The sequence below is a fragment of the Physella acuta genome, unplaced genomic scaffold (genome assembly GCF_028476545.2).
Source record: "Physella acuta isolate Inbredline_101_S28 unplaced genomic scaffold, ASM2847654v3 ptg001349l, whole genome shotgun sequence".
NCBI classification, from domain to species: Eukaryota; Metazoa; Mollusca; class Gastropoda; family Physidae; genus Physella; species Physella acuta.
The window spans coordinates 7,418-29,836 of record NW_026732864.1 but is presented as its reverse complement, the minus strand read 5'-3'; the positions used below and the strand labels follow the sequence as shown (position 1 = coordinate 29,836).

Here is a 22,419-nt window from a genome sequence, read left to right as displayed (position 1 = left end):
CCCCCACACATGACATCGCATGATTGGTATAGCTGGACCCCCACACATAACATCGCATGATTGGTATAGCTGGACCCCCCATGCATTACATCACATGATTGGTATAGCTGGACCCCCACACATAACGTACATAGACCTCCACACATAACATCGCTCGATTGGTATAGTTGGACCCCCACACATAACATGAACCAAACCTTAATCCAGAAGGACAAGTCACTTAATGCGTTTTGTCGTTTGTTACTTGTAGTCAAAGTACAAAACAACATTGGGGCTTGATGTTATGGGTAGGGTATTTTAATTGGGAATATAGACCAGCGATTAGACAAGTTATTGGCTACCCGTGATTTACATTACAAAAAACCCACGTCACTTATTGTTTAATTACACTTTTAAAATTAAAAGAATGAGTAAACTTAATGATTCATTACAAATTTCTTAATGAACATATGACATAATTACGGGATCTTAAAAATCAAGTGGATGAAAAGTATAAAGATTAACAATTTCCTTTGATTTTAAAAGGTTGATCTTTAAAACTCGAATCAGTTTAGGTTTAACCCCACTAGAAAAATTACTTCAGTTAAAAAAACTGAGTCAGTATTCGAAAAATAAAGATGTCTGGTTTAAAAGGCTATAGTCATTGATTATAATGGAGATGTTTGCAAATTAACCAATGCTTATAAAAAAAAAAGATTCTAAATCTATCAGAATTTATCAGTTCTTATGTTTTTTATTTTTAACATACTTTTTTGTGTTTATAAAAATAAAAGCATACATCACAGAGTAATGAGAATACGCACCAACTCGGTGCAAAGACTTCTCATTAGAATTTAATATAGATCTAGATCTAGATCTAGACTTTTCTAGAGTCTAGACCTAGTCTTTCTAAAAATAGTCTTTCTAGATCTAGCGGCAATATAGCTCTAGTGACTGAGTATACTCATGAGGGCAGTTTCAAGACACAAGGAAACATACATCCATCTAGATCTAGAATCTAGAGGTTATTTGATATAGACTTTAAAACATTACATTTCGCTCTTCAACGTTGCCATTAGTTGATTAGTGTACATTTTTTCAACGGTTAACTGTTAAATTACGCCTATTGGGCAAAGGCCGATATTAGATCTTTACATACTAGATCTACATAGAATCTATAGATCTACAATAAATTACATAGGATAAAAATTTAAAATAGGAGACCTAAGGTCTAAAGTATTAAGTAAACAAATGAATATTCAAATTTAAGTATTGAGTTGGACTGTTAGAGTTAGATAATAAAAAGCTGTTAAATTAAAGTTATGATAATATTAATATGAATATTAATTATTACACAAGTATTAATTGATTAGAAAACCTTTACATTCATTAAACTAAACATTTAAAAAATAATATTTATGGAATATTTCCTTACCTTGAGTCAGTTAAATATCCGTTAATAAAATCAATCAATATTGACAATATTCAGTAAAGATCCAGAGCTTTTCCAACCGCAGAAGAAAATATGAAGATTGATTCTAGATCTAGAAATCTCGATAGAATCTATATATTATATATGTAGATGTAGAATATATTGTTCTGTGTGGTCTCCTTACCGGATCAGACAACGACAACACCAACGTTACTGAAGTAACACAGACAGGAAAACTTGAACCACTTTACGAACTTTAAAACTTTGTTTTCAAGTTTCAAGTTTTTTTTCTCCTCTCCGTTATAATCTACCGCGCCGCGTGATAACAGAACACAGGTCAAAAATCTACTTCGGACACACTTCACAATAAAACAACACACGTCAGGAAAACTTGTGAATAAAACTTTCAAATAGTTATAATAAATCAAAGTTTTCCTAAAGTTTTTCTAAGTATAAAACTTATTTTTTTTTTACACCACGTCCAAGCGAACATGGGCGAACTGAATGAGGCCGACACGAGACTACGATGTGATAAAACTGCACCGGGTTGCTGCCTCCAGTTTAAAAATAAAACCCGCGGGAAACGGTGGCAGCCCTAGCAGTATAGAACCACGGCGATTTGTCGCTTCTACCTTTGTCGCGAGGCGCAGCGGTGAGAAATCAGAGATCTATGTGGCAGGTCCGCACCGATTTTCTCCTTCACTACATCTACCAGACCGGAGGGGGCTCCCCGCGCCTAATTAGCGCCACGCCAATGGGGGGTGTTCACAAAATGATTGGTCCGCGAGCATGACATACGCCCCGCCCCGCCAATTAGCGAGTGAGGGATGTACGAGGGTGGAAAAAAATTGCGGATTAAAAAAAAATCTACACCCCACTCCCCCCCGTCTCATACTTAACGCTTCTCTCTGCCGAGCAAGAATTCAATAATTCGCCAATCATTACTTTAATACTTAGGCCTGGTATATAGTGGGGAGGGAGGGGGCGGGCTAACGGAAATGTGTGGACGATGACGAGGACTGTCTGTTAGAAGCAAAGTTGAGCAGTTAACGATCTCTGACTGGGGGGTACAGGGGCGTAGTAGGGTGGTGTACCTAGGGTGGGGTATAGTCAGGGGTAGAGTACACTGGGGTTGGGGCGGGTGGCGTAGCTAAGGTAGGCGTAGCCATTGGTAGCGTTACTGGTCTAGAAGTAGCCAGGGATGGCGTATATAGGGGTGTTTGTATTTAGGGGTGTTTGTAGTCGTAGTTTGGGATGGCGTAGATAGGGGGTTGTAGATAGGGGTAGTGTAGAGAGGGTTGACGCATATTGGTGTTGGTGTAGACAGGAGTAGAGAGGGTTGGCGTAGATCTATACAGGGTAGGTGTATACGATTAGGGTAGAGCAGGTTGGGGTATGTAGGGTTGGTGTAGAGAGGGTTGGCGTATGTAGGGTTGGTGTAGAGAGGGTTGGCGTGATGACGATTTTTGATGATGTGACGAAGAAGACGGTCAAATGAAGAGTCTGGCCCAGTATCTGATGTACCTATCTACATCTGCAGCAACCCCTGTCTTCAGATATTCCGTGCGAGCAGTGTATAGTACAAGAACAAAACTAAAATGTAAAGTTAAAAAAATAAAGTTTACCAAACCTCCTGGCTTTACCCACACCCCGCCCCTCCACCTGTACAGTCGGCTGTAAGAGGAAACCTCCCCACGCCCCCTTCTTGTCAAACCCCTCCTCCCCATTGCGACAGTTGTAGCGGCAGCGCCCTGGGCGGTGTACCAATGTTTGTAAAAATATAAGTTATCAATGTAAGCTTCGGGTGCAGGGAACTTGGGGAGGGGGGGGGGGGGCAGGGCTGGCAGATGTTTGCAGAGTTTGTTAGTTTGAGGTAAGTTTTTAAAAAAATAAAGTAGGCTAGTCTGTGCCTCCCCTTCCCCACAAGGATGTCTATTCTGTGCCTCCCCCCCCCATAAGTGTGACTATTTGGTGCCTCCTCACCTCCCTATACATGGTTTTTCTGTGTCACACTTCCTCCCTAAGGAAGGCTATTCTGTGCCTCCCCCCCCCCTATAAGACTAAGAGTGACTACTTGGTGCCTCCCCCTCCCTACCCCAGTGTTTGGCCCACGTTTAAAGCCGGCAAAAAGAAACCTTCAACCCGCTCTGCTGGTATCACCAATGTACCCTAAGTCCGCTCGATTGAGGTGGAGAACAGTCTCAGCAGTCAGCTTACAGCAGGGGAGATCACTACCAAACACGGAAGTAAAGAAAGATAAATGGATTTGTTATATTTATGGTCACACTGCAAGCCAATGTATTCAATCTATCAGGTTAAAAAACAACAACACAGAATGGACGGCTTAACCTCACGTGATTGTATTGCATGTTTTGGGGTACTTTTTGTGAGGGGTTATCAGGCAAGGCAAGACGTCAAGCTAGGCAAGACGTCAAGTTAGGCAAGACGTCAAGCTAGGCAAGACGTATAGCAATATAAGACGTCATGCAAGACAAGACGTCAAGCGAGACAAGACGTCAAGTTAGGCAAGACGTCAAGCTAGGCAAGACGTATAGCAATATAAGACGTCATGCAAGACAAGACGTCAAGCGAGACAAGACGTCAAGTTAGGCAAGACGTCAAGCTAGGCAAGACGTATAGCAATATAAGACGTCATGCAAGACAAGACGTCAAGCGAGACAAGACGTCAAGTTAGGCAAGACGTATAGCAATATAAGACGTCAGGCAAGACAAGACGTCAAGCGAGACAAGACGTCAAGCTAGGCAAGACGTATAGCAATATAAGACGTCATGCAAGACAAGACGTCAAGCGAGACAAGACGTCAAGTTAGGCAAGACGTCAAGCTAGGCAAGACGTCAAACAAAGCAAGACGTCAAGTTAGGCAAGACGTCAAACAAGGCAAGACGTCAAACAAGGCAAGACGTCAAACAAAGCAAGACGTCAAGCAAGATAAGACGTCAAACAAAGCAAGACGTCAAGCATGACAAGACGTCTAACATACCACATGGTCTAGTGTTGAGCTGATCATGTGATTTATAAGTATAGCCGCAAAGATACCTTTCACATTTATATCAACCACCCGACCCCCATCCTCAATCATATCATATACCGACACCCTTTTTCAGTTATATCACACACCCAACCCCCTTCCTGAAACTGACCCCCCCCCCCCTCCCCAATCATTTGATCCACTGTACAAACCAGAAATAATTTTTTTAAAATCGAATTTTTATTTTCCTCTGGCTTGAGTCATGCGTGACCTCGTCTGGTATTGATGAGCCAACACGGAGTCCTGGGTCGAGTGGGGGGTATAGGGCGATTGGGGGGGGGGGGGATGGAAACAATGAACAAGTTAATTGAGAACTGTAGCACTAACAGATGTCACCCCCCCCCCCCCCACACATATCTGACCGCCCCCCCCCCCATACAAAAATTTCTCACAAAAAAAATCTGTTCCCACACTACACCGGAAGCTACTTACCACACGGCACCATAGCAACGCCCGACGCCACGTTAGCCCGTACTGGTAACCAAGGCAACTGATTGGCTATCGAGGCACCTAGGTAAAGCTCGTGTCGCTGGTCATGCGTGTGATGGCATGTCACGTGATCGATCCCATGGCAACCGGACAAGGAGAATTTCTCAGCGGCTAATTCGCAACAAAGCCACCTGGGTACATTTCCGCTAAGAGGTACCACGAGGCGGGTTCCCAGTGTAACGACTCGTTAGATTGCTTAAATAACAAGTGTCAGAACGAGGGTTGAGGAGTTTTGGTTAAGACGGGTTAGTTACGTAAAGATTACGTAATGATATACTTGAATACGTGTTACGTGTTTGAAACAATGGACTGTAGTGAATATAACAACCTAAATTAAGCCAGGTACTAGTCAATATGGGCTTGGGTACGGTTAATACAGACTAGCTGTTAGTACTGGATATATCTCTTGTAGACTAGCTGTTAGTACTGGGTATATCTCTTGTACATTTTCTAATGGTAGATTTTTAAGTTAGGATTAGGTTAAGGGCTAGGCGCTGCGCTATAGTGCTGTCAAGGCATCCGTTCTTTGTGTTTATTTCATGTTTACATCATAAGTGCTAATATCACCCCACCCCCTACATACACCCCCCCCCATACACACACACACCACCTCACAATGTGAGGAATGTGGTAGTTACAGCAAGCAGGAACACGACGCGGACATTTCCTCTAATTGACCGACGTCCAACAGAGCTTAGCCGGGTTTTGCTGTAACCAGTGGAGGTAATAGACTTGGTATGCTGACCGAGCTAACGGTCGAGTGACGTAATGGGGCTAGTTCAGACCGAGCTAACGGTCGAGTGAAAAAATAGGGCTAGTTCAGGACCTAGCTCACTCATTTAAGCTCCCAGAGTTAAGTCACAGAATGTAATAACCATCGACTTTACAAAAACGCACTGACTCTACTTTTATTTTTAACAAACTAGAAGATAACAACGACAAATAGTCCAAAGTCTGAAGCCATCATAACATGGCTTTAACAAAATCTGTCTAAACAAGGCAGCTCAATTGAGAATAAGTTGCATTAAAGAGTGGCCATTATCCAATAATTCAGTATATTCAATCATATTATATGGTTTTTACTCAGTTCAATTAACATAATTTTGTAGCTGTAAATCAATTATTTTTTTTTAAATCTGTACTAAACCAGGTCTCACTATCCTACACCACAACAGCACTAGATTATGACGCCGATAAATAAAGCACAACAAACACTATCAAAACGTTTAAAATGTAAACACAGAGAGAAAATACACATTTACCAATAGTATTATATAGATCGTAGTACGTGAACATTCTTTCTCTTCACACACACGTCAGTTCCGATAATCGGATTCCGATTATTCGAACCGAACCAGAAATGTATAGCTATGCTGCGGAAGGAAGCGAGCCATATCCCACGATTAAATCGAGCTTTAGTTAACAAAACATTAACGAGAAATTAATTTAATGAACTTTAACTGATAAAGCAACTAGAGAAAAGAACTAATCCCACACAACATAGCAACCAGCCAATCAATTAACCATCAAACTAACCAACCACGTCTTTCTTTGTGTTCACTTTCTTAACACACAAAAAGGAAACACAACAAATCTATAACCAAGTGAATTCTTCCTCTATTTTCTCCCCCCCCCCCCACCAGAACAGCTAAGACAATAGACATTTGCAGTAATCGGTCGTCAATACCGTGGCGATGTTTGCTCTGTGTATCGATCTCACCCCCCCCCCCCCCTCCTCCCCCACGGTCACAGATCCAGGTCTCCGGTACCGAGTCTCAGTCTGGTGCCAGCGGATGCTGCTATTGATTTGATCAATCTCCGAGCTTCCCACTGCCATTAGACAACTCGTTATTTCCTCCTGACGGATTCACGCTTTCAAAGTCTGATGACGTCAGCCGGGGCGTAGTCAGGTTTTCTGGCGCCCAAAGATGTCGGGCTACCTGAGAGATAGATAGATAACGGCTGAGATACATAGATAGTAGTGTTGGCATATATGGTTACTTCATAGATAGATAACAGATATTGGCTGGGATACATAGATAGTAGTGTTGGCATATCTTGCTATTTGATATAAAGATACATATATCTGTCTTAGGATATCTAACTATTGGATAGATAGATACACATATAGTAGTGTTGAAATATCTAGATAGTTACATGATAGAAAGACAGATAACGACTGGGATACACAGATGGTAGTGTTGGGATATCTAGATAGCTAATTGGGTATCAGGATAACTTTTACAGGGATATAGGACTATGTAGCGGACATATTGTAGTGTTATCTGACGACAGGGATATTTGAATATCTATCGACTAGGATATAGCGATATCCAGCTAAATGTATATAAGGATAAATGGCAACATGGATTAATGGATATCCAGCTATAAGGATGGGAAAATGGCGGGATATCATATCAAGAGACAGGGATTAGGATAGATAGCCAGAGGTAGGGGGGAGGTAACAGGGATTTTAGGATAGCTAACCAGAGGACGGAGTGGTCTGGCGGTAGAGAGCTGGACTGCTAACCCGTAAGTCTCGAGTTCGAAATTCGATTATCCGGGACGACAGAGATATTATATCAAGCGACAGGGATATTAGGATAGTTAGCCAGAGGTAAGGGGGAGGCAACGGGGATATTAGGATAGTTAGCCAGAGTTGAAGGGAGGCGGGACAACAAGGATGATCACGCCGAAATAAAAATACGGAACGTCCCTTCACTCAGCCGTGGATACGTCCTCGTTTTGATGCCCTTTGATGCCCTCGCTATATGCCCCGACCAACGAAGATTCTCCACTGTATTCGGGTCAACTCCGATCCGCCCCTGACCTAAGGAGATTAGTTCAGAGCATCGTGTGAGATTAGTTCAGAGCATTGTGTATGACGAACACAGTCGCGGCAGTGGATGATTGCCCGCGGAAAGGTTAATGATGCCGTAATTACCAAGCCGGCACCACACCGCGTCATTATCCACCCAGAACCACAGCGGGTATAATTATCAACTCAGTACCACGCAACTTACAAAAGGTACTGAGAAACAGTATCGATACCTCGAATATACAGACTGTATCAGGAAACGGTATCGATACTGTTAAAACACCAGCGTCCAGTATTACCAGAAAGTCTATGTACGATACATGAAGATAAAAACAATTTGAAATCTGTGGCAATGCTGCCGTATGGAGATGGTTATGCAACAAACTAGACAGGTATCGCCAAGTAACGCATTTTAAACTATCTATACCGATGGTTTTCGCAGACACTAAAAAAAAAGTAATTGGCGCCCCCCCCCCCCCCCCACTCCGCCCCCCGATCTAAACCCCATCAATTCTCCCCCACAAGCAGGCGATTGACGGCCTCCAGGCGAGTGTACACTGAACGGTTTACGAGTTTTTCATGCTGCCTCACTCACTTCGCCCTCACTCAAACTCGCCTCTCTAGAGCCGGGCGCGCCACTCGTGTGTACGGTCCGCGGTGGGGGTCGCATGGTTTACGACGCCCGGGGTCACGCTCCGTGGGGGTCTCGTGTCGACCCGCCTGTCGATTTTCTTTTGAATTTTAGTTTTATGTTGTGTTGTTTTTTTTAGTTGGTCCGTCGCCACATACAATTAAAGTGTGTGTGTGGGGGGGGGGGGGGCAGTATACAGCACGCAAAGTAAACATACATTGTAAATAACATACATAGTTAATAATAATTAACATATGATATAAATAACATACATTAATTAGATAATACAAACAATGTTCCCTTTAAGGGAAAAAAGTTCGTGTGCAACGTGTATTTTGTGTGCGCGGTGTTCTAAAAGTCTAATAAAATGATATATGTATTTTACAAAATGACTGCGCGGCAGTTGAAAATATACAAGTATATTACACGGAGTAGAACTTACACAGTATAATGATTAAATAACATACTGAACAAATAATACATACAGTAAATATAGGGTAAATAACACAATATGTAACACATATGAAAAACATCATACACAATATTAATCACACATAACGGGCTGCCCGCACACAAAAAACGCGCAACGGTTTCATACCACATGTAAAATATAGGTTACGAAAACATATGTTGTTTGTTTTTCAAGAAACTGAAAGAAAGATTTAACTCAATTAAATTCAGCTCAATTAAATTCAGCTAAATTATCTGCTAATAAAACTTTTTTCTCAACCCAGCCGGTTGTGTATGATGCGTTCGGTCCCCAGGCTAGTATAAATCTATACCTTGTTCCCTCCCGATAACTTTCCCAATCTTCCGGTATTTGGTATGATCTAATCGGATTACAACTGATATCCGCCTTTACGCTCCACGAACGGAACCCACCAAGCGAGACAACTCCAAAGCTCGGGAGATTTTGATCTTTCCAGGGGCTTCAAGCCCTGCGGCCCTAGTAGGACCAGTGGAAAGTAAAGGATAATATTTATCTTTATGGGCCGCGGATTGAGCCGAGTGGCATGCGCTGCTAGATCCTTGATAAAGCTGATTCGCTGGCTTGGGTTTGGATCTCAGGAGCTTTTATTTTAACGTTTAGTTGTGTATGATGGTTAGGGTGTAGGCTATGTTGGAGGGTTGAAAGAGAGAGTAGACAGGCTTTCAACAGCATAATTCTTGAACTTCGTATAGATATATATATATATATATATATATATATATATATATATATATATATATATATATATATATATATATATATATATATATATATATATACAATTGTGTTTTCATACATAAAAGCAATTGTAATAGCACACACTAATGTGTATAAATATTTACAAACAATTCTAATACCATGTACTATTGTGTATTGATATTTACAAACAATTCTAATACCATGTACTATTGTGTAGTTATACATAAATCAATTATAATAGCACATGTTAGAGTACATTTGTATATAAAATAACCCATTATTGTCTATTACATTTCATCGATTTCATGCAGTTCTGAGCCCACCCCCCCCCCCCCCCTCCCTCTCACACTGATATGAGTTTTATTTTACGAGTTTGAATTAACAATATGGACGTGTGAATAATGAAGACAGTTCTAATTTCAGTGTGAGTACCTACCTTGAGCCCCCACTGTGTGGCTAATTTAAGACATTTCGGCCAGACAAACAAGATAATAAAACAAACATCCCAGCCCTGCTAGCTCCCGTATCGATAATAGGTAATCGATGGGTTTGTTGGGGAAATACCGAACAGAATGGGGGGGTGGGGGGGGGTGGGGGTGGGGGAGACCACACGACATGTTGCGTTATTTGTTCACGTAAATGCAGCGGTCGAGTCGTGCGGTGCACGTGCATCGATTATTGCACGGCGAGTGAGTAGAAGAATGGACGGTGTACATGCTCAATGTGTGAAAGGGACAAAACCTGAGGGGTGGGGTTGGTAGGTGTATAGGTGGGAGTAGGTACGTTTGTGTGGGAGTTAGGGATAGGTGGGAGTAGGTACACTTGTGTGGGAGGTAGGGATAGATGTGTGGGGAGGCCGTGAAGGGTCTATGTGTGGGTTTGGGTCGTGGGTGGTGAGGGCTGTAGGTGAGGGATGTGTGTGGGGGATTTGTGTGAATGGTGTGTGAGGGCTGTGTGTAAGGGATTTGTGTGCTGTGTGTGAGGGCTGTATGTGAGAGATTTGTGTGTGATGTGTGTGAGTGGGTGTGTGAGGGCTGTATGTGAGAGATTTGTATGTGATGTGTGTGAGTGTGTGTGTGAAGGCTGTATGTGAGAGATTTGTGTGTGCTGTGTGTGAGTGTGTGTTAATGTACTGGAGATGACACGACAACGAAACAGAAAATGATTGGAAATCAGCCGACCGTGAAAGTTGGTGATAGTTCCAGAGATGACAAAAGTTCTACCTGGGGTTGTCAATTATTTTATTTGCCTCACTGAACTAAACTTGTAGCCTATATTCGCTATCTAGAATCATTTTACTTTGCTTACAACAGACATGCTGCTAAGAATGAGCACCAAGCAACCAGGACTTCAGCAACTTTTGCTAAGGTAATGTAGAATACAGTACAAAAATAGAGGAATTCCATGTTTACAAAATCTCTGTCAGGTTTTCAAATTCTTGTTTCACCAACAGCCACACCACCTCATCCAACAGCCACATCCACATTGACAACTTTGTCACGTTTACGTTATAACTTCTAAAACTTGTCTACCTTTATCCTCCCCTCCCCCACCTCCCATCACCCAGGTAACTCCCAGACAACTACCAACTCGGCCACCAGAACACCCCCAAACTGCAGCATATACGTCTCAAGTTCCTCAACCCTCAGACCCCTAGGCCCACACCATTACCTTCAGCCATTCCTTATCTCCCTTTCCTTGTTTCATTAGATGAGAGCGCGCAACCGACGCTGAATTTTCTAGATGACTTCACGAATAAAAGCCGGGGAAACTGACTGCGCATGTCAGCCCGGTGAGTTCACTCCCCTAGTGGTTCGGGCTGATAATGTCTTCAGAAATGTCAGCGACATATCGGGTCAGGTGGAGTCTTCAGTATCCGGCTCCCATCGCATACCTTGATGGCTGCTGATACCGGGGTTCCATCCACCTTATTCATTATCTCACACTGGCGCTTTATTTTTTTACCGCAGTTGTACCGAGATATGTAGGTCAAGGATTTTGGCTAAGATCGTTTTTAAAATAAAATAAATAAAAAAACAGCTAAAATATAATTGGAAAGTAACGTTTCGTTAAAGATGTGGTTGTGCTTTGGCCACACGCATTTGAAACAAAACTCGGGAACTGTAATTGTAATTGATTACAGATAGCCTCATGTCGATGTTATTTTTGGCTAGCATCGCCGCCTTAAATCTAGCCTTAACGTTGACCGGAAACTAAGTACAACGCTAAACTCAAAAACCAACTTTAACACTAGATCTAATCACAACTATGATCTTGGAAAAAGTAGAAGAAAACCCCTTCAACCTGATACTGTTTTGCCATGCAAATCTGGAATCTGTAGTCGATCTCTCTTAGAAAATCGATGGCTGAGGGTACGGCTAACCAGAAAATGGGTGCAGTACTGGCATAAGGACGTACCTTCACATTTCCCCTCCCTCCCCCCCCCCCCCCCCCCAGCAACCGTGCAGTAGAGTGGGGACATTCCGTGACACCCATTGAATATCGGCACCGGTCTGTTGGAGTCTGGAGCGGCGCTTCTGCTGGTCTGAGTGCTGCATTTCACGGTTGGGTGCACACGTTTTGTTTTTGGTCACACCACACGTAGAACTCACTCACAAACATACAGACACACACACACCTCCACGATAGGGTATTCACTGGGGGATAAAAATAGCCACATTGTGATCGGTGAATTAAGTCTATTTGTGTGTGGAGAGTGTGTGAGGGGCTGGGGGAGGGAGGGGGCGTACAAGCTTATGGTCCATAAATCGTTAGGCAAGATAGACGCAGGCGGGAATCACGTGATTCAGTCGTCCGGCACCCGCGGGGTAAATATTTGCTGAGTGGACGTGTGAAAAAATGTTGGCCGTTAACGGTGGGGGAATCTGTGGCCCGTGTTTGATTGACTCGATGGCCAATATTCGATGGCCGCTAATGGTAAAGGAACCAAGGGCCCTTGTTTGATTGAGATCTTGGCCACTGACCTGTTGGCCTGTGTTTGATTGACTCAGTGGCCTACTCTGACCTTGTGACATATGACTCCCCTCCCCCCTCCCCCTCCAAGTACACGTCAGTGCTCAATAAATTGATGCACCCTCCGCCACCTTATTTCCACAATTAAAAAAACTATATATAGCAACATAGAGTGTAGAGTGCATACGTCATTTGATGTTTCAGCGAAATGTTTTCATCCACCTCCTTGTACAACGGGGCACTCTACCCCCCCCCCCCCCCCTTTCACCTGCACCAACCTAGCTACGCCGTTGACCAACTCTCCAAACTTACCAATCCTGTCACGAACCATAACTCACGTCTACAAGACAACAACACCAGCACCAGCAGCAGAACGACAGCAACCAACCACGGCCCAGGTAAACATCGAGCCACTCAACTCACTCAAGCATGTCGGCCAGGTAGTCGAACAAGTCCGACAGGATCGTCCGGCGTAACCGTCAGGCCCTACACGACCGCCCGGCTCAAGTGGTTGGCGGGTTACATAACCCAACAAGGCGAAGGTCGTGTTGACGCCGAGGTCAGCTGACAAGTACACGAGGGCGGATGTTTACCGAGGGGATGATGGGACACGCTGGGATTTTAATGCTCGCTAATGTAACCGGACGGGTCAGGTAAGAACGGATCTAGCTTGACGTCACCTGAGGGGGGGGGTGTTGCTAATTGCCAGGGAGACGTAATGTTACCTGGGACACAAGAACATTCTCCTGTCAAATTTCGCGCAAGTAGAATTTGACAAACATAGGGATGTCGGACTTAAAATCTTTATACATACAACAGTACTGTAGTGGTATGGCTTTCAGTTTAGGTCACTAACATCAACTACATGACATACGTGTATGTGTGTGTGTGTGATTCTGTCCATAGCTTTAAGTGTGTGTGTGTGTGTGTTATACTGTCCATAGCTTTATGAGTGTGTGTGTGTGTTATTCTGTCCACAACGTTATCAGTGTGTGTGTGTGTTTGTGTGTGTGTGTGTGTGTGTGTGTGTGTCCATAGATGACATCAAGCTGTATCATACGACATCCCCTTACATACATGAAAGTGCCTCAGTTAATTAAAACATTCTTCTAGATGTTGTATAATTCTTTTGTAAGATTTAATACCTCATTAAAAATACAATACAAATATTTTACCTTGTTCGGGTTTTAGTACAGATTTAGATACATCACACACAAACATATGAAAGATAAGGGTTAAGCACGGTGGGGAGGAGGGGGGGGGAAACAACAGAAACAAATTTTAAAAGTAGCTATTGTGTGTGCAGCTACGTGTAACATGGTTACAGGCGGAAGTCGATGCATTTGTTACTAACTGTGATGATGAGCGATGGCTTAACTCTTGCACCCTGTGACCTTTGTCTCCTACACCTGTCTCCCCCTGCCCTTGATTTTTAAAATGTCAACTTTTTTATTAGCACCATTAAAAGTTTCCTTAATTTCTTCTGCACTTGACTAGAAACGCATTATTTTTTTTATTATTTATGATAATCCTCAAAGTCAAAATGAATAAATGATTAGATTTTTTATGACTCGGTCGGTCTTGACTGGTCTGTACCGGCCCCAGCGTCTTGCAGACGTGAAGACCAGTGTCTTGTCAAATGTCAGCCCTTCCCGCCTGAACTTTGAATTTCCCCGTGGATTTAATTTGGCCGGTAGTAATCTGACATCAATTAACGGAGGGAAAGGCCACCATTAGAAAAACAGGCGAGTGACTCTTTGACTTGGTGACCGGGTCGAATGGTAGCGCAGTGGTGGTGGTTGTCACAGCTGGTGGGTTCGAGGCTAGGAATATGTGAGGAAGCCAGCGGGTTGTTGCCTAGGAATGAAACAAGTGCTTTATTAAACAGTTGATAATGTAAGCAATTCAGGCAGGGTAGGCAAAGCGTTAAAAGTAGGCAGTGTAGGATACGTAGGCAATGTGTTAAAAGTAGGTAATATATGATGGGCAGGAATTGCATATAAAATGTATGCGTATGTCGAAAGAAGTTGATCTTTTGTATTAATTTTTCATCACGTAAACTGAACAAGACAAACCCATACAGAATCCACCAAATTTGACTTATCTGCCCCCCCCCCTCATCTGTTTAATGCTGCCTAAGACCTCTTCCCCCCCCCCCCCCCAAGGTTAAGAAACCTTATCAACGACTTAGGTCCTAAGATTGAGAATGTCCATCTAACCGCATGAGACCTAATCCTAAGCTAAATTAACTATGAGCAACCAGGAGAAACCTCTTATAAAACGTGGAGGGAAAAGTTGAACAATCTACAGTCTCTTGGTAACACACGGCGAAGTCAATGTGAATTTCTCGAAACTTATTGATTTTCTACTGTAAAAATGTAAATACGTTTCAAAAATTGAAATCATGGAAATTATGTAATTGCCAACACAGCTACTGTATATGTCATAGGGTATCTTCATTAAATAGGATCGATGTGTTCATCATTCAATATAGATGGCCATTATCTTCTCTTAGCGAGACGTATTACATCATTAACATATTGGATTGTTAACCCTTTACAATGTTAACAAATTGGAATGTTAACCCATTATAATTTTAACAAATTGGAATGTTAACAGATTGTAATGTTAACCCCTTACCATGTGAACTAATTACAATATTGATGAAAGAACAGCCCATCGCTCTCCCACACAACTCCATGAGTAGTAAAAGAAAAAAAAAAACAGCCCGCGACCTCTGGGTATAAGACAAACTCTGGTTGCCGCCCAGCAGTGCCGTGTTTGGCTTTACATTGCTTGTGTAATTAATAGGGGCCACCAATACCCGGCCCAGACGTCCCTGAAGATGAGTCCCCATTCGGATAGGCCCACAGTCCAGGGCAGAACTCACGTACAGGGTCTTATATGGCCCCTCGCCATTAAGCCCGGGGAGATCCATCCGGCTCTCAGCTGTAATCTCGGCTCTAGACATCTCGGTGCAGGTATTAGCGGGGGAAGAAGAGGAAAAAGAAAACCCGAGGATCCTTTTAAAACTGTCGTACAAAGAGAAGGCTAAGCGAATGTGTGGTTTGTTCAAGGAAGTGGGCTTTTGCCTAATGGAGCCCATGACAACTGGAGCAATTAGCGCTCCTCGGAGAATGGCCGCCCGGCACGATGACATTTTCAACATCAAATAAGATAATGGCAGCCGTAGAGGTCGAGGGGGTGGAATCAATTTTGGTGCCACTTGGTCAGGGTGTAGGGCGGGAGGTCGAGAAAATGGCGACATTCTTTGCCGAGTTGGGGCTGTGTCCAACACGTAAATGGGTTTAAACTCTCGCCCCCAAAAAAATGTATGAGAAAAATGTTTTGAGTTAAGATTCTATTAGTTAATGGCTAGCTTGTATAGATGTAATCCTGTGTTTTGGTGAAGCTCCTCCCATTAGATGCTGGTGTGGCTGGAATTAAACGGCTCAAACAAGTCAGAGGTTGACCACAGGTCCACATTCTGTGTCCAGTTACAGCTGGGCCAGTCACGTCCTTAGTTTCTGTAGCTGGCAAGTCCACATTTTGTGTAGCTGGCAAGTCGACATTTTGTGTAGATTGGCAAGTCGACATTTTGTGTAACTTTCAAGTCCACTTTTTGTGTAGATGGGCCAGTCCACATATTGTGAAGCCGTACACTGGGTGGTGTTATCGGGGGGGGGGGGGGGGCAAATGTATCAATCAACGAATATTTCGGTTTACAAATATAGATTATATTTAGTGGATTAGTTTTCATGAAGTTCTTTGGGAAATGTTCGTTAGGATAAAGATGTTCTAAGGGTAGATGTTGTTATTGAAATACTGGCGTTGTATGAGGTATAAAATAAAAAATAAAATAAAAACCAATGTTTATTGTATGGTGAACAATTTTTGTTCGGTTGTGTCTTGTGTTTTCATCTGCCGATATTAGGGTCACGGGCAGTCTTAAAGATCCATTTAGCCATCATCTCCAGAATCCCGACATCGATCAGGTTTTGCATTGGTCACCACAAAGTACAAAGTGAGCCAGTGGTCACCACAAAGTAAGCCACAGGTCACCACAAGTAGGACAGTGGTCACCACTAAATAAGCCAGACTTAGACAGATAAGCGGTCGATGATCCTCCCCATAAGAGCGAGCGTCCAGATCAGCGGATATGACAAATTGTCTTCATCAACTCGACCAATGAGGATAGATGCTATCATAAACAGATGATCTGCCTAATATGGTCGGACTTGGATCAGTAATTAGAATCGTTACATCGGAATTAGTTTAGAGTTACCCCCGATACATCACTAGTTACTATTTTTCCTAAATATAATGCTAATGAATGACATTGACACGATATTATAATTCTGTTATAACAATAAAAAGTTCGCTCCATAGTGCAAGTGGTCAGAAGACATTTGTCAGAAAATTAACCTTTGTTTATCTCAGCTGTATAGTTGATACAATTTAAATGGTTCATACAAATAGTCTGGTTTATAAAGCAGTGTCATTATCAAACCATAAAGTGAAGATTTATATATTTCTTTAAACAAGTTGATCAGTTTGTTTACATGGTTTCAGGGTATTTCAATCAAATAGATTCTATATCCATCTAAATTTGATTTTACTTGACCATCAAGTTGAGAGATCTGTGCTTGAATAAATTGTACTAAATGACCTTGTTAAAAATATAAAATTTAAATTTAAAAAAGAATAAATAAATAAAAAGATACAATAATACACGGGTCAGGTGACTGTAATTATATAAACCTGCACTCAGCTAACCGATAAAAATAGAATAGGATATTTCCCATCGCTGAGGACTAAATACTTTACTTCAAGTAATCACATTAATTATGGCTACACTGTCAGTTCGTATTTTCCTAGACTTGATTAAGTTCATTCACTAATTATTATTTAAATAATTAATGTCTGATGCAATCAATGAATGGAATGAGACAGTGAATTATACATCCACTAAGGCTACGTTCGACAACAAAATACGACCAACTTGCCAAAAGAATTATGACCAAGTTTCCCAACAAAATATGAGCAAGTTTCCCAAGGAAAGACAACCAAGCTCGTCAAACGAACTTCTGCTAAAGCTAAATAAATTGTTGCCATTAATAATGAATGACTGGGCCGTAAGATGGAACCTGTCTATAAAAGTTCAATGTTGCCGGCGGTCAATACTTGTGCTGGTGAGTGTAGCACCACGGTAGGGTGAGGGACGGGCCCACCCGAGGGTAGTCCCCGGGGACCTTGAAATCTTTGTCCTGTGGTAGTGTGGGGCGTGTCATACAATGTTTAAACTATTTTTTATCTCAGCCCACAAAATGTGTTTTGTCGTGTCTGGTCTGTGTTAAAAAATATTTCAATTGTTATGACGGTCTGGTGGTCATGGAAGGTGTGGGGGTGGGGGGTGCGGATGCAAGTGGGGGGGGGGGGCATGTGTGGGGGGGTGGGGATGTGTGTGGGTGTGGGTGTGGGTTATGTGGGGAAGTGGGTTGGACGATGTTTGAGGCGTGGGGGGAGGGCTTCCAGATCTAACAAAGAACTGTGGTAATTAGGAAATTTGAACCTTGAAATTTAAATTTCACTTTTGCATGCACACGGTTCTTGTGGATGAAAGTGAGTGGGTAGATTTAGATTTTTGTGACGATGTGTGACGTATAGAAGAAGGTTAAGCAAGAGTGACGTCACAGTCATACATAAAAAAAAATATTTTTTTTTTATTCAGAACGTTAGCAGATATTTTACTTTAAAAAAAAAAAAACGTTTACATTTTAAAGATAAAAATAGATCAGTTGACCTAATCTTGACCCAAATCTGTTAAAATCTTCAGTGTGAAATAGATTTAGTGGATAGTGATGTATGACCCATTGAAGAATACACAGCACAATACAACAGCACAATACAACAGCACAATCATTTCCAACTCGCCCTACCAATTTGTCTACATGAAGATATTGGCTAATGGCAGTAAAAGTTTCCAACTCGCCCTATCCAATATGACTACATGAAGATCTTGACTTAAAGCAGTACAAGTAACCAACTCGCCCTATCCAATACGACTAGTAAGACCGTACACAATTCTCTAGAACTGAGTACTATCTCCTTACACAACACACAAATTATTTTCTGTCAATCAAGTCCCCTCCCCCACCCCATCCCACTACCCCCCACCCCCTGTACTCAATTACATCTGGGTGGCGGGGTATTTGGCTTTGTCTGTGTGGATATCAAGCTTTGATTCAACAAGTTCCCTGAAAATAATGGCTTCCCATCGATTTGACTGCTGGGAGAAAACCACCAAGATTGCAATTTGACTTTTTTTCTTTAACAATTTCTTCTCTTTTTTTTCTGGAAGTCTTTTTTTTTAAATGAGACTTTTTATAATTTTTGACGGAGACTGTGAGCAGCAACACTGGCGTGTGTCGAATATTTGGTGTTTGGTGAAAGTGAAACAAGGAGAGATGGTAGAAGTGATACAAGGTGACTCACGGAGATGGAGTCTGGTCATGATGGGATAGTTAGGTGAGTAGGGGTCGTGGGGTCAGACTTTCAAGTAAGGCATGATGAGGGAGGTAGGTAAGTAGGGGTCGTGGGGTTAGACTTTGAAGTAAGGCATGATGAGGGAGGTAGGTGAGTAGGGGTCGTGGGGTTAGACTTTCAAGTAAGGCATGATGAGGGAGGTAGGTGAGTAGGGGTCGTGGGGTTAGACTTTGAAGTAAGGCATGGTGGGATAGTTAGGTGAGTAGGGGTCGTCGGGTCAGACTTTCAAGTAAGGCATGGTGAGGGAGGTAGGTGAGTAGGGGTCGTGGGGTCAGACTTTCAAGTAAGGCATGATGAGGGAGGTAGGTGAGTAGGGGTCGTGGGGTTAGACTTTCAAGTAAGGCATGGTGAGGGAGGTAGGTGAGTAGGGGTCGTGGGGTCAGACTTTCAAGTAAGGCATGGTGAGGGAGGTAGGTGAGTAGGGGTCGTGGGGTTAGACTTTGAAGTAAGGCATGGTGGGATAGTTAGGTGAGTAGGGGTCGTCGGGTCAGACTTTCAAGTAAGGCATGGTGAGGGAGGTAGGTGAGTAGGGGTCGTGGGGTCAGACTTTTAAGTAAGGCATGATGAGGGAGGTAGGTGAGTAGGGGTCGTGGGGTTAGACTTTCAAGTAAGGCATGGTGAGGGAGGTAGGTGAGTAGGGGTCGTGGGGTCAGACTTTCAAGTAAGGCATGGTGAGGGAGGTAGGTGAGTAGGGGTCGTGGGGTCAGACTTTCAAGTAAGGCATGGTGAGGGAGGTAGGTGAGTAGGGGTCGTGGGGTCAGACTTTCAAGTAAGGCATGGTGAGGGAGGTAGGTGAGTAGGGGTCGTGGGGTCAGACTTTTTAGTAAGGCATGGTGGGATAGTTTGGTGAGTAGGGGTCGTGGGGTTAGACTTTTTAGTAAGGCATGGTGAGGGAGGTAGGTGAGTAGGGGTCGTGGGGTCAGACTTTCAAGTAAGGCATGGTGAGGGAGGTAGGTGAGTAGGGGTCGTGGGGTCAGACTTTTTAGTAAGGCATGGTGGGATAGTTTGGTGAGTAGGGGTCGTGGGGTCAGACTTTCAAGTAAGGCATGGTGAGGGAGGTAGGTGAGTAGGGGTCGTGGGGTCAGACTTTTTAGTAAGGCATGGTGGGATAGTTTGGTGAGTAGGGGTCGTGGGGTCAGACTTTTTAGTAAGGCATGGTGGGATAGTTTGGTGAGTAGGGGTCGTGGGGTTAGACTTTTTAGTAAGGCATGGTGAGGGAGGTAGGTGAGTAGGGGTCGTGGGGTCAGACTTTCAAGTAAGGCATGATGAGGGAGGTAGGTGAGTAGGGGTCGTGGGGTCAGACTTTCAAGTAAGGCATGGTGAGGGAGGTAGGTGAGTAGGGGTCGTGGGGTCAGACTTTCAAGTAAGGCATGATGGGAGAGGGAGTACGTATAGGATGTGCGGGAATAGATGTACACATACGCTGCTTCAACTTTGTCACCAGTGAGTCACCCCACACACCACCATACATATCACCACACATATCACCACACATATCACACACCAAACTTCAAGCCCTGACACCGCTGTATCAATCCAGGTGCGCTCCACACCCCCCCCCCCTCCCCCTCCCCCACCTGTGGTACCATCAGGCACACATTCAGGTACACGTTTATTGATTGTAGCTGTCGTCTCGTGATTTATCTCAATCATTCAATCATCTAATCCAATCATCTCTTCATCGGCATCCCCCACCCCACCCCACCCCTCCCTCCGCACCCCTCCCTCCACCTGATTGCACCCTTTTCCTCCACTCCGATCACCTTGACCCGAACTAATTGGCGCGTGCAATTATCAGAGTTGATTAGCTCCGCTGTTTGCCTAGTCACGCTTGGGTTGAGTTGGGGTAATTAGAAATGTCACGGTTATCTTTGGGTTACGTGCACATCCTGCTCTCTGGGGAGTCGTGAGGGGGTGAGCACACAACACTCGTTCAATGCGTCACAGTTTTAGCTCATTGCGTCACAACATTCGTTCATTGCGTCACAACATTCGTTCATTGAGTCACAACATTCGTTCCTTGCCTCACAACATTCGTTCAATGCGTCACAATACTAGTTCATTGCGTCACAACATTCGTTCAGTGCGTCACAACATTCGTTCATTGCGTCACAACATTCGTTCATTGCGTCACAACATTCGTTCATTGCGTCACAACATTCGTTCATTGCGTCACAACATTCGTTCATTGCGTCACTCGTTCATTACGTCACAACATTCATTTATTGCGTCACAACATTCGTTCAATGCGTCACAGTATTAGCTATTGCGTCACAACATTCATACAGTGCGTCACAATATTAATGCATTAAGTCTCAGCGTCAGTTCACCGCGTCATTTAACTGACAGTTGTACACAGTTACTGGGTTTCTAGATAGGTGGTGTGGGATGACTTAAAAGCTCTCAGAAATTGTAGTGGAAGTGATCTCCCCTTGTACCACAATCAGCGCCCATATTCATACCAGATGAGTGAACTTATTCAAACAATGACAACATATAAAGACATATACAGACATATAAAGACATATAAAGACATATAAAGACATATAAAGACATATATAAAGACATATAAAGACATATAAAGACTATATAAGGAACCATGAATCCCACATATAAAGATGAAATATTCTACATTCTCCTCTGGATCTTGAGGACAAATATAAACCTCTTTCGCTACATAAAAAAAAAAAATCAACATTAAGATGTTGAAGCACTTCCAGTGTATTAAATATTGAACTAATAAATTAGCCAAAGAAATAAAAGGTAGGACAAGTCAGACATAGAAAAGGAAAATATTTTAAATAAGAGGTTTTTGTAGAGAGTGTACATTAAATGGTTCATCAATTTATGTTTCAATTACGGGGGTGGAGCAGAGCTGAAACCACGAGAGAAACAATGTCCGGCTAGTCGTCAAATACGAGGGTCTGAATGGATGGATAGCTGTTACACTTGTTCTGTATGTGTGTGTGTGTGACTGTGTTTATGTTTAGTCTTAGTTAGTCTCTAAGTTAGTCGTTTGTGTTCGTATGTGTCTTCAAGTGAGCGTGTATGTGTGTATATTTGTGGATGTCTTTATGTTTTATATTTTTATGTATATTGTTTATGTGTGTGTGTGTGTGTGTGTATGTGTGTGTGTTTTTGGATGTCTTTATGTTTTATCTTTTTTACAAGCTTTTATTTAACTCACTTTCTCTGTCTGTCGCCAGTCGTCAGTCGTCAGTCGCCAGTCGTCAGTCTAGATCGAAACGCTGGAATGAAAATTCGGACAGTTCTACTTGACCGATACGATTCACAGTTGGCACGTGGGTCAAG

The 22,419-nt window shown here is 42.9% G+C and overlaps 1 protein-coding gene across 1 annotated transcript in view; it reads right to left on the bottom strand.

The window, feature by feature from the left end:
• Positions 1-2,090, bottom strand: part of LOC131926911 (fibroblast growth factor receptor-like 1) — a 42,180-nt gene extending 40,090 nt beyond the window's left edge. The window contains exon 1 of the mRNA XM_059282501.1: positions 1,415-2,090. The gene's annotated coding sequence lies outside the window, so the exon portion shown is untranslated. The remainder of the gene's footprint in view (positions 1-1,414) is intronic.
• Between the last annotated feature and the right edge of the window lie 20,329 nt (positions 2,091-22,419).